Below are 14,531 nucleotides of genomic sequence, written 5' to 3'. Positions count from 1 at the left end.
TTTGTGGCCCATTTTTGGGCTCAAAAACGGGGTCGAAAATTGACTTTTTTCCGATTTTTCAAAGTGCTATAATTCCACTTGTTCTGGTCGAATTCCGTTATAACCCGGTGTTTTCGTAATGTAGGTGATGGGAATAAGCCGCTGATAAGGGTTTCTACAGCTATTTTCGGGTTTAAAGAAAGTCGATTTTTCGCATTTTCAAAGTGCTATAATTCCCTTAGTTTTTCTCGAAACTCATTATAACCCGGTGTTTTCGTGTTGTAGGTGATGGGAACAAGCCGCTGGTATCGTTAGTTCAAATTCGAAAAAAATCAATTTTTGGTGAAAAATTCGATACGGGGGGGTATACCTTTAAAATGAAAAATCCCAAACTTTGGAGGTCCATATCTCGGCTTCTATGGGCTTTATCGGGAAAATTCCAACGGTTTTGACTTAGTTTCGTCCTCCTGAATCCAACGAGACCATCCGCAAGGTCGTAGCTCCCATATTAGCTCAGACCTCGCATTTTTGTGGCCCATTTTTGGGCTCAAAAACGGGGTCGAAAATTTACTTTTTTCCGACTTTTCAAAGTGCTATAATTCCACTTGTTCTGGTCGAATTTCGTTATAACCCGGTGTTTTCGTAATGTAGGTGATGGGAATAAGCCGCTGATAGAGGTTTCTATAGCTATTTTCGGGTTTAAAGAAAATCGATTTTTCGCATTTTCAAAGTGCTATAATTCCCTTAGTTTTTCTCGAAACTCATTATAACCCGGTGTTTTTGTGTTGTAGGTGATGGGAACAAGCCGCTGGAATAGTTAGTTCAAATTCGAAAAAAATCAATTTTTGGTGAAAAATTCGATACGGGGGGGTATACCCTAAAAATGAAAAATCTCAAACTTTGGAGTTCTATATCTCGGCTTCTATGGGAGCTATCGGGAAAATTTGAACGGTTTTGTCTTAGTTTCGCTCTTCTGAATCCAACGAGATCATCCGCAATGTCGTAGCTTTTACGATAGCCGAGATATGGCATTTTTGATGCGCATTTTTGGCCTCAAAAACGAGGTCGAAAAAATACTCGATTTTTTAATTTTGCTCGGATTCCCTTATAACCCGGTATTTTCGTGATCTACTTGATGAGAACAATCCGCTGGTATAGTTAGTTCAAATTCGAAAAAAAAAATTCTGAAAAAATTCCAAACGGGGGGGTATACCCGAAAAATCAGAAATCCCAAACTTTGAAGGCCGATATCTCGGCTTCTATGGGAGCTATCGGGAAAATTTCAACTGTTTTATTTTAGTTTCGCCCTTCTGAATCCAACGAGATCATCCGCAAGGTTGTAGCTTTTACGATAGCCGAGATATGGCATTTTTGATGCCCATTTTTGGCCTCAAAAACGAGGTCGAAGAATACTCGATTTTTTAGTTTTGCTCGGATTCCCTTATAACCCGGTATTTTCGTGATCTACTTGATGAGAACAATCCGCTGGTATAGTTAGTTCGAATTCGAAAAAAAAAAAATTCTGAAAAAATTCCAAACGGGGGGGTATACCCGAAAAATCAGAAATCCTAAATTTTGAAGGCCGATATCTCGGCTTCTATGGGAGCTATCGGGAAAATTTCAACTGTTTTATCTTAGTTTTGCCCTTCTGAATCCAACGAGATCATCCACAAGGTTGTAGCTTTTACGATAGCCGAGATATGCCATTTTTGATGCCCATTTTTGGCTTCATTGAGAACAACAGGAGCTATTAACTATTGCCTTGACAATTTCCTCACTAGAACAATCAGAATAGCAAACCAACATCATACCATTGACCCTTTGAATCTCATAGCAAATTCCTGGGTCAAGTTTTAATAAAAATAGGTTAGAACTTATTAATTAATATTACTTGAACATTTTCCGTCATTTTGTATGTGATATATATTACTTAAATTATGGTTTTCTGGTGTGACCCTTTGAATCTCATAGCAAATTCCTGGGTCAAGTTTTAATAAAAATAGGTTAGAAATTATTAATTAATATTACTTAAACATTTTCCGTCATTTTGTATGTGATATATATTACTTAAATTATGGTTTTCTGGTGTGTAATGTTCCATTTTTTTCTCCAAAATTTTCCTTGTGAACAACCATTACGCGACTGTTACAAAGCAAAAATGCTATTTGTTTTATGTTGGTGTTTTGCGGGTGGCCAACATTGCGTGGCCTCAAAAGTAAACAAACCCTGAAAACATACGAAGCCTTTATTATATCTTTAATTTTTCTATTTTAAAATAAATCAAATCTTTATTAAGAAGTAAGGTGTATGTCCATCTGATTTAAATCAATAAATATGGTAAAAACGTTCTATTTTTTTTAAATAAATAATTTTTAAAATGTATTGGCGCGAAATTTTTAAACCTCTGTCATTAGTTGATTGGCTTCAAACAAATCGGTGATATCATGTGTTTGTGGCAGAAAATGGTATGGTGTGGTTTTGATTTCAGTGTTTGCTTCATAAATTTAGCTTGAAATTGTTGGTAAAGGTAAGACGATTTTTGCCATTTTTCACCCAAACTTTTACCTTTCTTATTCAGCAAGCTTCCCCCACTGCTATTTTCCGGTAAAATCTCAGGTTTGCATGAAAATTATGAAAATATGTACGTCCCTCGTTGCGTTGTGTATCTACTTTTTTAAAATCTAATGGCCGAATTTTTGACCTAGATTTACTTAAACATGTTATGTCAATTTATACCCTGGATCATTTAATAATAAACAAAATCCAGTTAAGAATGTTCCCAATTGATCTGGCTCCAGTTTGCTAATAAATATTAGCAAATTATGGTTAATGAAGTTGTCACAACTGTATCATGGAACAAAGTCAAAAAGAACCAGACTGCAGTGCAAAATATGGTTATGTATACGCGTGGCACATTTTTTGTTGTTATTGTGTTTGCTCAATCTTCATTTATGCAAACTGTTATTCTTCATACATAAACTAATTTTCACTTGGAAATACCATTTCTCTTTTTAATAAAGGGCTTTGTCTTGTTTACAAAAGTTTACCATCTATAAACAACTTGATAAAAAACCTTCAGCTTGTCTTAAAATAGACAATCTAAAATAGAGCCAAAGGTATTTTAACACTTTTGGAAAGCTACAAAGAAATTAGTAGAAATACAAGCAGAAAGATGCTTTTTTGTGTTATATTTAGCTAACAGTTACATAACTCATTTAATGAAAACTCTATTGGCATTGATAAGTGATTAAGTGATATAAGTATTTAAATAGAATTAAACAAGGACATTACAACTTGTTTCATTTTTGTAAATAATAAATTTGCTTCAGCATCGGATTTAGAGATTTTCATTTCAACATCTACTTACCTAACTGTCCATTGAAATTTTTAGTTGGATGTTTTTATTTGGCAAAGTGATGAGCTTCAGCTTATTAGTTGCACTTAACAATGTCATATGGAAGTTCCTTCTAAAGAGATTTATGTTTTTAATTCACCTGTACATGAAAGCTACTTAAAACATTTCCAGTTCAACCTCGAGTAAAATGATGGAGTTAACCAGAATTGTACAAAACTATAACTGAAAAAATCATATAAATTGTTAATTAAAATATGGGAAGTGTTTTAGTTTAGTTAGAAGCCTCTCAAAAAAACAACATTATTGCTTGTAAACTATTTGAATTATAATTATTCATTCTCGGAGCTCTGCTAAGAACAAAATCCTACAATATCATGGCTTAAGTATAATACTAATCTAATGCAAAAAAAAAACAAAAAATTCTTAAAAAATCAGTAAAATGTATCATTTAAAAATCAAAAACAAATTTAGTAAAATTAAGTTAAAGAGCAGAAAAGAAAAAAATAATTTTTACTCAACACTATAATTGAATTGTGAATTTCAAAAAGGGCTTATCTCGCAAAAACGTACTTTTCCAGGAAAAGCTGAAAACTGAATTGCTTCTGATAGATTTGAACTACGAAAATATGAATTTTCCTAATATTCACAACCTTTGTTTGACATCTTAACCTTGCCAAATTTTTTTCTTTTCAAATAAGTATACATGGAGAAAATTCAATTTTCAATTCAATATATTCAAACTTAATACATTTGTTTTTTATACAATTTACTTTAAACTGCACAATGGATTATAAATCTGTGTGTACAGTAGTTAATACTTACATTTTTAAGAAATACTTAAGTAAATGAACAATAAACAATAATAATAATGAGGTTATATAATGTTAATTTGTGGAAGGAGACTAAGCTAATTTAGTGGAAAAAGAAATCTAGTGAGAAGGAATTAACAAGTTAATCTAGCCAAAATTATTAATAGCTACCTTACTATCAATAAGCCATTTTTTAAATCTATGTTTAATTTGACGATAGTTTCCTGTTCTTAGTGAAAGAGGCAGGAGATTGTACAGTTTGGGACCAAGAAAATAGATATGTCTCTGTATGGCTGAACTATTTACTAAAGGTATATTAACATTTTGCCGAGATGAATTTCTAGTATTTAATTGATGAGATATGTCCTGTTTATAACAATCTGTTTTTAACATAAATCTAAGTGCTGCCACTATGTAGAGTTGTTCTAATGTCAATAATTTGCATTCATGAAATAGCAATCCAGATGGGTATCCTCTGTTTTTAAAATACATTATTTTAATTATATACTTTTGTGCTACATTTAAAGCTGACATAAAAGTTTTTTGAGCATTTCCCCAGACAATAATACCATAGTTTAGAATTGATTCAATTAAAGATAAATATATAGTTATGTAGCTCATAAAACTTATAAATCAACTTCCTTATTTTAGCAGTTACAAATTCTATGTGTGATTTCCAAGTTAAATTTTCATCCATGAATACACCTAGATACTTAATATTACAATTTCTTTTAATGGTAGATTGACATTTACAGTGCATCGATTGTATATCGCAAAGATAATCATGTACCTTGAGCTCTTGAACTTTAGGAAGGATTGCCTGAGTCAATGCAAACATCATAAAATGGGTCTTTTCAATATTAAGTGATAACAAACTAAAATCCAACCATCTCTTTATGTATGTTATTGCTAATTCTGCTTTTCTAATAGCTGATTGCCATGTATTGCCATTTATTATAATGACACTGTCATCCGCAAAACAGAGAACCCTTCCCTCATTCAACAGAGAAAAAATCCCATTTATATAGATGTTAAACAAGACTGGCCCCAGCACTGTACCCTGTGGCACACCAACTCCCACTTTTACAGGATCACTTTTCTCCTCTGTTAATTTTACTTTCTGAGTTCTGTTACTCAAGTATGAACTGAATAGATTATTTGCTATTCCTCTTATCCCCATATCATATAATCTGTTTAATAAAATGTGATGTGCCACAGTGTCAAAAGCTTTGGCCAAGTCCAGGAATATTGCCACTACTTTCTCTTATCTAAAGATGTTATAATTTCTTCTGTCACTTTGCACAATGCATTTTCTGTATTAACATTATCTTTAAAAGCAAACTGACTTTTGGATAATAATTTATGTTTATTCAAGAATATCATTAATTTATGTGTAAGGCATTTTTCTATTATTTTACTAACAGTACTTATTATTGCAATTGGTCTATAATTATTCATTAACCTTCTATCACCCTGCTTATAAAGAGGAATAATTTCAGCTTTTTTAAGAACAGTTGGATATACTCCCAAACTAAAAATGATGTTAATAATGTGTTTCAGAGGTTTAAGTAAAAAAATATGATTATCTTTTATTACTTCTGATGTAATGCCATCTTCTCCACAAGAGACACCATTCTTAAGATTTTTTATTTGCTCTACAATTTCATGCTCTTCAATTGGAGATAGAAAAAACGATTCACTGGTATTTACTTTTTGTTGAAACCCTGGTTCACAGGATGGAGGATTAATTTTTTCTGCTAACTTTTTACCAACATTGCTGAAGTATATATTAAATTCATTTGCCATAAAATTCTTTTCAGTAATTTCAATGCCATCATCGTTACAAATTGCTTTTATATCAGATTTAATAATAAAATCATTTGTACCTTCTTTTATTATTATACCACTTGAGAGGTTATATAATCACAAGAACATTAATAAAGAAACTTCAACTTTAATTTTTAAAGAAAGGTTCCACAAAATTAAAAATCCTTAAAGATCAAAATTTTTTTGGTAATTTATTTGGAAAATAATAACAAATCAAAAGTAACTCTGCACTGAAAAAAATATCTGGATTCTGGCAAAGTAATGGGTTTCTTGGCTTTTTTTTTCTTATGGCAAAACCGCTGAGTTTAAACTAATAGTATTTTTCTTTCCTCAAGAGATCCAAAGTTTTTCAATCAAATCTCCGATTCATTTGCTATATTATTATTTATTGACAAAGCCGGTATTCTTGCCGCTAGCATTGGACTTTTAACAAGATCTTATGATTTTAAAACAAAATATCGATTTTTGTCATACGCGAATATGATTATCTTGTTCCTTTGTATTATTGTATTCCATCGTTTCGAGTTTCGGGGTTCGACGTGCGACATCACACAAAGTACCGTGTATAGTTCATAGTGCGAGTATTCTACTTATTTAGTAATTTACTTTCCTTTGTGATATTAACTTTCAAAAATGTGTGATATTGACGGAAATAATTTTAAGCTGCTACTAGAAAAGTGGAATTTGGGCCACTTGTTGCAAAAATTTGCAGGTAAGTTTGTAATCTTAAATTTTTTTCCTCCATATTGTTATCCATATGCGCTATGCGTACCGGCATCATCAGAAACTCTATTTTTTCCAGTCCTTTAGCTTATAATAGGTTAGTTTAAGCTACGGGTAAAATTATTAGAAAATTATTGCTACATGTAATGCTAGCTCATGTAGCTTCCATTTTGCTGATGCCGTTTATATAGAATATAGAATATTTGTTGTCAAAATTATATGCTCTTGGCAGAAAGAAATTTTCTTTTCCAATTACTGAGTTTACTCTTTGTTTAAAGTAACAAAATACTTTTATAAGAGTATATGTTTTTTTTCGAAGAGAAAGATCTTTTGTGATAAAATTATATGCCTTTGACATTTTTATTTTACAATTGGATTCTACAGTGTTTTTCTTAAAAGTGTAAATTTTCTTAAAACAAAAAAACTAATTTCACATTCCTATCTTTACTTTTTAATAGGTACCTATCTTTTAAGGTACATGTCAAATATATACAACTCCATATAGAGCCTTCTAAAATTATAAATAGGGCACTTTTCCACACCCTGTATCTTAAAAGCTATAGCTAACAAAAAGTATGTCATGCGAGACATCAAAGTTCTTGGAATTTTGTAAAAAATTCAAAAGTACAATACAACACATAGGGTGTTCTATTTAAAATAAGAAATACGTTGTCAAGTTTACATAAAAGTGACAACACTGCATACTAAAAAAAATATATGTCTAAAGTTTGCATAGGTACCAAATTTTATTTGTTTAAATTCAAAATTAAAACAGATATAGAGGCAAATGATATTGCTGAGACCCGCAAGGTGATGGCCAGGAACTTTATCGATCGATTGTATGCAGAATACCATTAACAGCGAAAATTTTAAAAACTTGGCAAAGTTGTAAAGTTATTGGGAACGTTCAACTTAAAAAGTTAACTTCGTTTTTCTTGATCTTTTATGGAATTAGCTCTATAGCTTCCCAAAATCATATCAAGTGACATTTTTAACATCCTGTTTTATAAAAATAAATATGGTACATATACAGCATATGGTACATCAATGTATTATTACATCATGATTACAAAAAATATTAGTTAACAGTCATTTTAACTAGAAATAAACTGAAACTAAATAAACCACTTAGGCTTAGTAGTTAGGGATTTTGTTGGTAATACAGAATTATTTATTCACAGTTTAATTTTAGATGAAAGTATTGACATTAAGCTTATTAAATATTTGTCAGTGGATCAAATAAATGTTTTTGCTGCAAATATTGGAGATCGCATAAGGCTGACAAGATTGGTGCAATCATTGCAGAATGAAAAGGGGGAAGAGGATGCTGTTTGCAATGTGAGTATGAATATTTAGGACATATACAATACATAAATTTTCTAATGGTTATTTAACTTTTAGGTGTTACAACTTCATTTTATAATAAACAAAAATGCGCAACTTTGTCACAATTAAAACTTTTTTATATCTCTTTGTATATACTTAGTTTACGAGACCCCAAAAGTGAACTAGCAATATATATTTTTTAAATGCTCTTTATAGTTTTAAGTTCAATATAATATAAGAATCCCTAAAGACTGATGGATTTACAGGAATGTGCCTGTGTTATTTTTCTTCGTTTGTTACATATTTCTTCTATGTAAATATTTTTTATGTTTTATAAGAATTGATTTCGACAAAGGTTTTTGAAGCCAAACTTATATTAATTTGTAGGACTATATTATTAAGTGGTTCCTATAATTATTTACTGTTGATTTTTTATTTTTTGTTTGAACCTTAATATTTTTTTTTAATATAATATTTCATACATTTGTGAAACATGTGAAGCATTGACAAAGTTTTAACCTAACTTTGTTTAAACATAATTAAATAATGATTTATAGAAAAAAATTGTATTATTTTTTATGTAGGCCCATTTAAAAAGAAAATAACTATAAGTATGTGTAGATACATATATTATAATACATAGGTAGGTATGTATCTATAATATATTTTTAAAGATGCTATTTTATTGATTAATAACGTTTAATAAGGATCAATTATTATGCTTCAAAAATATATTACCTATCCCAAAAATAATGTATATAATAGTTAACAAATGTTTGCAAAAATTTAAACTTATAATTTTATTTCTATTAATTAGGTGTCATATTTGACATGTATATTAAAATATAGATATTGGAAAGTTAAGATAGGAAAGCGAAATTCGTTTTTCTCTATCTTTAATAGAATTGGCTCTGGAGCCTCTTAAAGTCATTAAAAGTCCAATTTTCAACTCCCTGTATCTTAAAAACACTTAAATAAAAGTATGGCATGTGAAACATTAAAATTCTTGTAATTTTATGCTAAATTAAAAAAATAATAAAAAATATGTCCAGTTAAAAAATCAAATATGACCTTGAAATAATCTTAAATGTCATTGATAAGGTCAAACGCATGACACCAATAGATGCAATGCCAAAAGCTACTACGAAAATGACCATAGCTTAAAAACAAATTAACCTAAAAAAGACACCCTGTATACCTATTTCTTATTTTGGCAACTATCGCCAAAATGCCATGGTATTAAAACAAGATTCTAGTGCTTTTGACTCAAAATATTAGAAGCCTTATATCAAACTCACAGTTACTGGGAGAAAAGGATGGGGCTTTTGAGATAAGATTCTTGAACTTTGGAACAAGTCTCTTGGAGTTTGTAAGAAATGCTCTTATACTTTTGCTAAAAGTATCGGGAACTTACTGCAAGATTCTAATTATTTTTAATAATATATTTAAGTTCTTATAAGAAGAAACGACTTCTATCGCATAAAATATTTAGGTTTTAAGACAAGTATTTAGAGATTTATACAAAAACCATATATTTTCGTCACCAAACCAGAAGATCTTAAAAGAAATAATTTATATTTTATATTAAGTTCATATGTATTTAAAGTAAAAGAAGTTTCTGAATTATATCAAGGAAAGTGCATCCTTGCCGCAAATCGGCCATTCATTTGGCATATATCAAGTTGGGCATAGTATATCAAGTTGGCAAGGCATTTGAGATAATGCCGTGCGCATTAATAGCAAAGTATCCTTTTTTTCAGTGTGCTAAAAGTCTTGTTCGATGTCAGCTCCTGCTTCTCTGTCAGTAGTCGGCCAGCTCAAAATACTATCGTAAAAGTCTTCATATTCTGTAGGTATATACTGCCTCAACTTTTTCAAGTCAGTCATTTTTAAGTTATTTATTGGCAGTTTTGAGGAGTAGCATGGAAAGTCTTCAACAGTAGGAAGATTAGCACAAATACCTTTAGTTTTTGAAAGGCGAAAAGTTTCAGTATTAATTTCGCTATCAATGAAGGGGCGGCATAAAATTTCTCTAGGCTTTTCTGGATTAAATTCAAATTCATAAAAAGTTGAAACTTGAAAAGATACTTTGTTTTCTTTAGCAACTTTTTTTCCATAGCATCTTTCTGAAAACGGTTTTGCTTTAAAGTTTACTTTGCACCATGCCTTGAAATCAATGATATCGGTGTAAGTTATCGTTTTTACACATCGTCTGTTTTAGTGCTACTGAGCATTAAATTCGTATACTGCTCGTGAGTAAATAAACGATCTTCTCTTCTAATCTTACTCTTTATGGTTGCAAAATCTCTATCACAGTCATTAAAGGAATGACCTCTTTGGGGAAAATAAAGAAAAACTTTTAAATTTCGAGTAAGTGACAAAGCGATAAGATATTTTATTATGGTATTATTTTTATTTTGCCCAGGTCGCAGAATAAATGTAATTCTGTAATATTTTCAGGAACATTTTTACATATAAAGTCATTTAAAAACGAAGCTACTTCGTTTGGGCCCTTCAACGCTTGGCCCTCGTGATAGGAATACAAAGTTGCCTTCCCCGTTTTCATATTATGTACGCAGAATTCGTATACCCAAAGTTGGCGGTAATAGAACACTTCTTCGCCTGGAAGTACTGGCAGTGGTAGATTCTGCATATATTCGAAAAACAATCCGAAAATGGTACTGCCGTTCTCGTTACATTTTTCTGTAATAGCACTGGCGACCCTCTTGTCATTATCGTTTAAATAGGGATTCTTCAGCTTAACGCTAATTTCTTCACATTTTGAGCATACATCAATTTGTGGCCTACCAAATGCCAAGTCAAAATTTACATTGAAATAATTTCTAAAAAACTGATAATTTACTTTGCTTTCTGGATATTGATAATTTAATTTCTTCCATGCCTCAAAGGTGCCGCCAGGTAATCGCAAATAAAGGCTTGTGGACTAAATATTAAGGGCACAATCTGATAATGTTTTCTTTTATTTTTATTGTAAGCGTCGCTTAATTTTTGTCGTATAGAAATATTTAATTTTTCTTTTTCTTTTTATGATCTTGTTTATACGGAAGAATTTTGGTATGTTATGTAATAAATATATGTTTATTAATATTTGTTTTATTGAGTTTTAATTCTTCTTGCGTTTTTGCTTTTTTAATAAAAGAAAAAAACTATCGTCGCTCTATTTTTGTCCCATACTGTAGATATTTTACATAGCATATTATGTATCTATTAAAATTTACAATGTGTTCTTATCAGTGTGTATGTATTATGTTTTATCTATTATTATTTTGGTAATATTATCAATGAAAATAATACAATAAAAACTGAAATTATAACAATTATTACAAGTCCAATTTCTCTCAATCCGAATTTTATAAAAATATAAATTGTGCATTAACTAACCGGCGATCGACCACTATAAACCGTTATAAGATTCCATTGAGTGACACTCCCCAAACTTGATAATTCATTCGATAATTTTATTACTTTCATATTTTTCGTTGACTTTCATCTTTCGGAAAGTGACGCTGACCGTATCAAATAGTAGCAAAAACCTGACGTTAGTTAAATGAATCCAATTTAATATATGTATCACACATTGATCGTGTTCGTAATTTTCCTATATTAAAAGTAAAACTAATTCAATCTGGCAACCCAAGGGTAAGTCGTCATGGTGACCGTGACGCTGCAGGTATTTGCCCATGCAAGTTGCGACGTAATCCCTCGAATAGAAAGCGTAGGCGGACGAAAACAAACATATTTCGGCGTCGCGACGTCAGGAATTGTATGGGATGCGTATAGAACTGGTTGTCATGACAACGGTAATGCCCTAGAGTCTCGAAAAAGTGTATGTTGTTCAGTCTGAAGTGAGGTTTTTAATTTTAAAAATGCCATTTGTTCTTTTCTAGAGCAATTAATGGGCTTTATATTAATTTTTCATTGTAGTTTTTTTGTAATTTTCATTGGACTGCTGTTTTTTTAACCAGTTAAAAGGTATGTACTATCGAAGCGAGATAAGCATCTTCATCGTGCCCCATAATCATAATTAATCTTCTCCAGAATTTTTTAAATTAAATTAAATTTTATTTTTTTTACACATATTTTGTAAGTTAGTTCTATATATCCTATTTTGATTAAATAAATGTGTATATACTTCTAAATTAAATGTGTTGAGTGTCGATGTTTGTTTAGGGTCAAGGTTATAAATTGCTTACTTCTAGAGTACAATATTAACATATTTCGTAAATAATTTACAATTTAATAGCACATAACATAAGATAGGCGATGATTTAAGCAGCGAATGTGTTATCAAAAATATAACAGAATATTTATCTTTAATCGCGATAAACGTGGTTTTATAATTAATTACTTACATGTTTGACACACACAACATTTTCTCCAGTTTATTTGTACAGGGTGTCTCCAATTCAAAGGAGACCATTGGAATCTTGGAAATCGTAAGATACAAGTTTTCTTAATTTAGGGCAATTCAAAAAATTATGATTTTTTCTCTGTTATACATAAACAAAATAAATAACAATTTTTCATGGCACTTTTTTCCTCTCACCTTAATGGTAATTTAAAATTGATACGACGTTTCGTGTTGAGCATCCTTCAACTTTTTTCTCTCATGATGGGCGCCATATTGCATTATGCTAGACTTAAATACATCTTTTAAAAAACTTTTAAAACAAATCAGAATCTGATTTTCAACTAGTCGTTAAAAGGCGAATTTTAACAATAGCAATTAACTGGCTTTTCAACATCTTAATAATTAATCATTAATCAATCAACAAATCATTTTGCTATGTAAAAGCATAGCAAAATGTTTGCATACGTCAAAAAAATATACAGAGTAAAAATTAAAACTAAACTAGTCAATTAAGTAAGTCATTTAAACTGTAAATAAAATATTCTTCATAAGTATAAAATGTATTTTCTATTAAAAGATCCCTAACTATTTTCTATAATCTATCAAAAACTATTTGGCAATTTATTAATTCAAAAACAACTGATAATAAAAAAGATAACAGTAATTTAGCCTGCACTGTAACACCTGACATGTTTAACAACTTTTTCTGCAATATTCGTTACCTGCTTCTAATATTGACCCAATCGAGCTTCTGACTGGCTTAACAGTGCCGGGTGGTCCGCCCTTTGAGCTTGAGGAAGTTTCTTTTGTAAAGGTTCGAGATACGATAGCCAAATTAAAAACAGCTCCGATATTTTTGGACTCAATATTAAACTTATAGTTATAGTTACTTATAGTTCAATATTAAACTTATTAGTGCATTAAGCACTTCACCTTTAACAGCTTTAATAAATTAAAGTCTAAGAGAAAATACTTTCCCAGATATATTTAAAATTGCCCAAGTTGTTCCAATCTTTAAAAAAAAGGGGATTCCAATATACCGGATAACTACAGGCCTATCTCTCTATTATCTCTTAAATATTCGAGAAATGTATATCTAGCAGGATAATTCTCTACTTTGAAAGTACAGACCTATTTAATAACTGTCAATTTGGATTTAGGAGTGCCAGAAACAGTACAATGGCTATTCTGGGCCTTGTATCCTACAATATGGAGTATGCAGGTGCTATTTTTTGTGATTTGACCAAGGCATTTGATTGTGTCACTCACTGCATACTACAGCAAAAACTTAAAAAGTACAACCTTTCTAATAGTAGTGTGTTCTTTCTGCAGTCATACCTTGAGAATAGGACGCAGGTTGTCAGCTGGGGCTACTGGGGAGCCTTCTGAACAATCAGTGTTCTTCAAGGATCTGTTTTGGGGCCTATCCTCTTCTTAATTTATATAAACGACTTCTCTCTTATCGAGCCTAATGCGGCGTTCACTTTTGTTCGCAGATGACACCAATGTGTTTGTGTCGACAGAATCCCTAAAAAATACTTTGTCTGAAGTTACCAGAGTGCAGAATAATGTCGAGAAGTGGTTTTGTGCAAACAAACTCCTTTTTAATGCGGGCAAGACTAATAGAATGAATGATATTTTCATATGGACGATACTATTAACCAGAACCAAGGCGTAAAATTCGTAGGCGTTCATCTGGATGAGGTTCTGCGGTGGGACATACATGTCCAGGACATGACTACGAGGCTGAAATCTGTTTTATATGCTCTACCTTCCTTATCGAGCTGTGCTTCCAAGCCCACTATAAGAACAACATACTTTGGACTTTTTCATCCTATCTTGTCTCATGCCATTTTATCCTGGGGACGCGCATTCCAAGCAATTCCAATATTTAAAATACAGAGAAAAGCTGTCACGGTCTTGGCAGGTCTAAACTATAGGGACTGTTGTAGGGAAGCTTTCAGAACTCTTGGTATACTAACTGTTCCTTCTCTCTATATACTGAAAAACTTACTATTTGTCCATAAAAATAGTCAAGGTTATATGCGACTCATGCAGAGGTTCACAATTAGAATACCAGATCCAAACATAAATTCGTTCCCACTTACCAACGTTTGGTGAGGTGTCAAAATGGTCCAGA

At 31.2% G+C, this 14,531-nt stretch overlaps 1 protein-coding gene across 2 annotated transcripts in view; it reads left to right on the top strand.

The window, feature by feature from the left end:
• Positions 1-2,395: 2,395 nt before the first annotated feature.
• The window catches only part of LOC126749642 (forkhead box protein N3-like), a 50,847-nt gene continuing 38,711 nt past the window's right edge, over positions 2,396-14,531 (top strand). For both annotated transcript variants that reach the window (XM_050459338.1, XM_050459337.1), the window contains exon 1: positions 2,396-2,506. The gene's annotated coding sequence lies outside the window, so the exon portion shown is untranslated. The remainder of the gene's footprint in view (positions 2,507-14,531) is intronic.

This window comes from Anthonomus grandis, unplaced genomic scaffold, assembly GCF_022605725.1.
Source record: "Anthonomus grandis grandis unplaced genomic scaffold, icAntGran1.3 ctg00000411.1, whole genome shotgun sequence".
Taxonomy (NCBI): Eukaryota; Metazoa; Arthropoda; class Insecta; order Coleoptera; family Curculionidae; genus Anthonomus; species Anthonomus grandis.
Note: the sequence above shows the minus strand (reverse complement) of the source record. Positions and strands in the feature narration are given on the sequence as shown.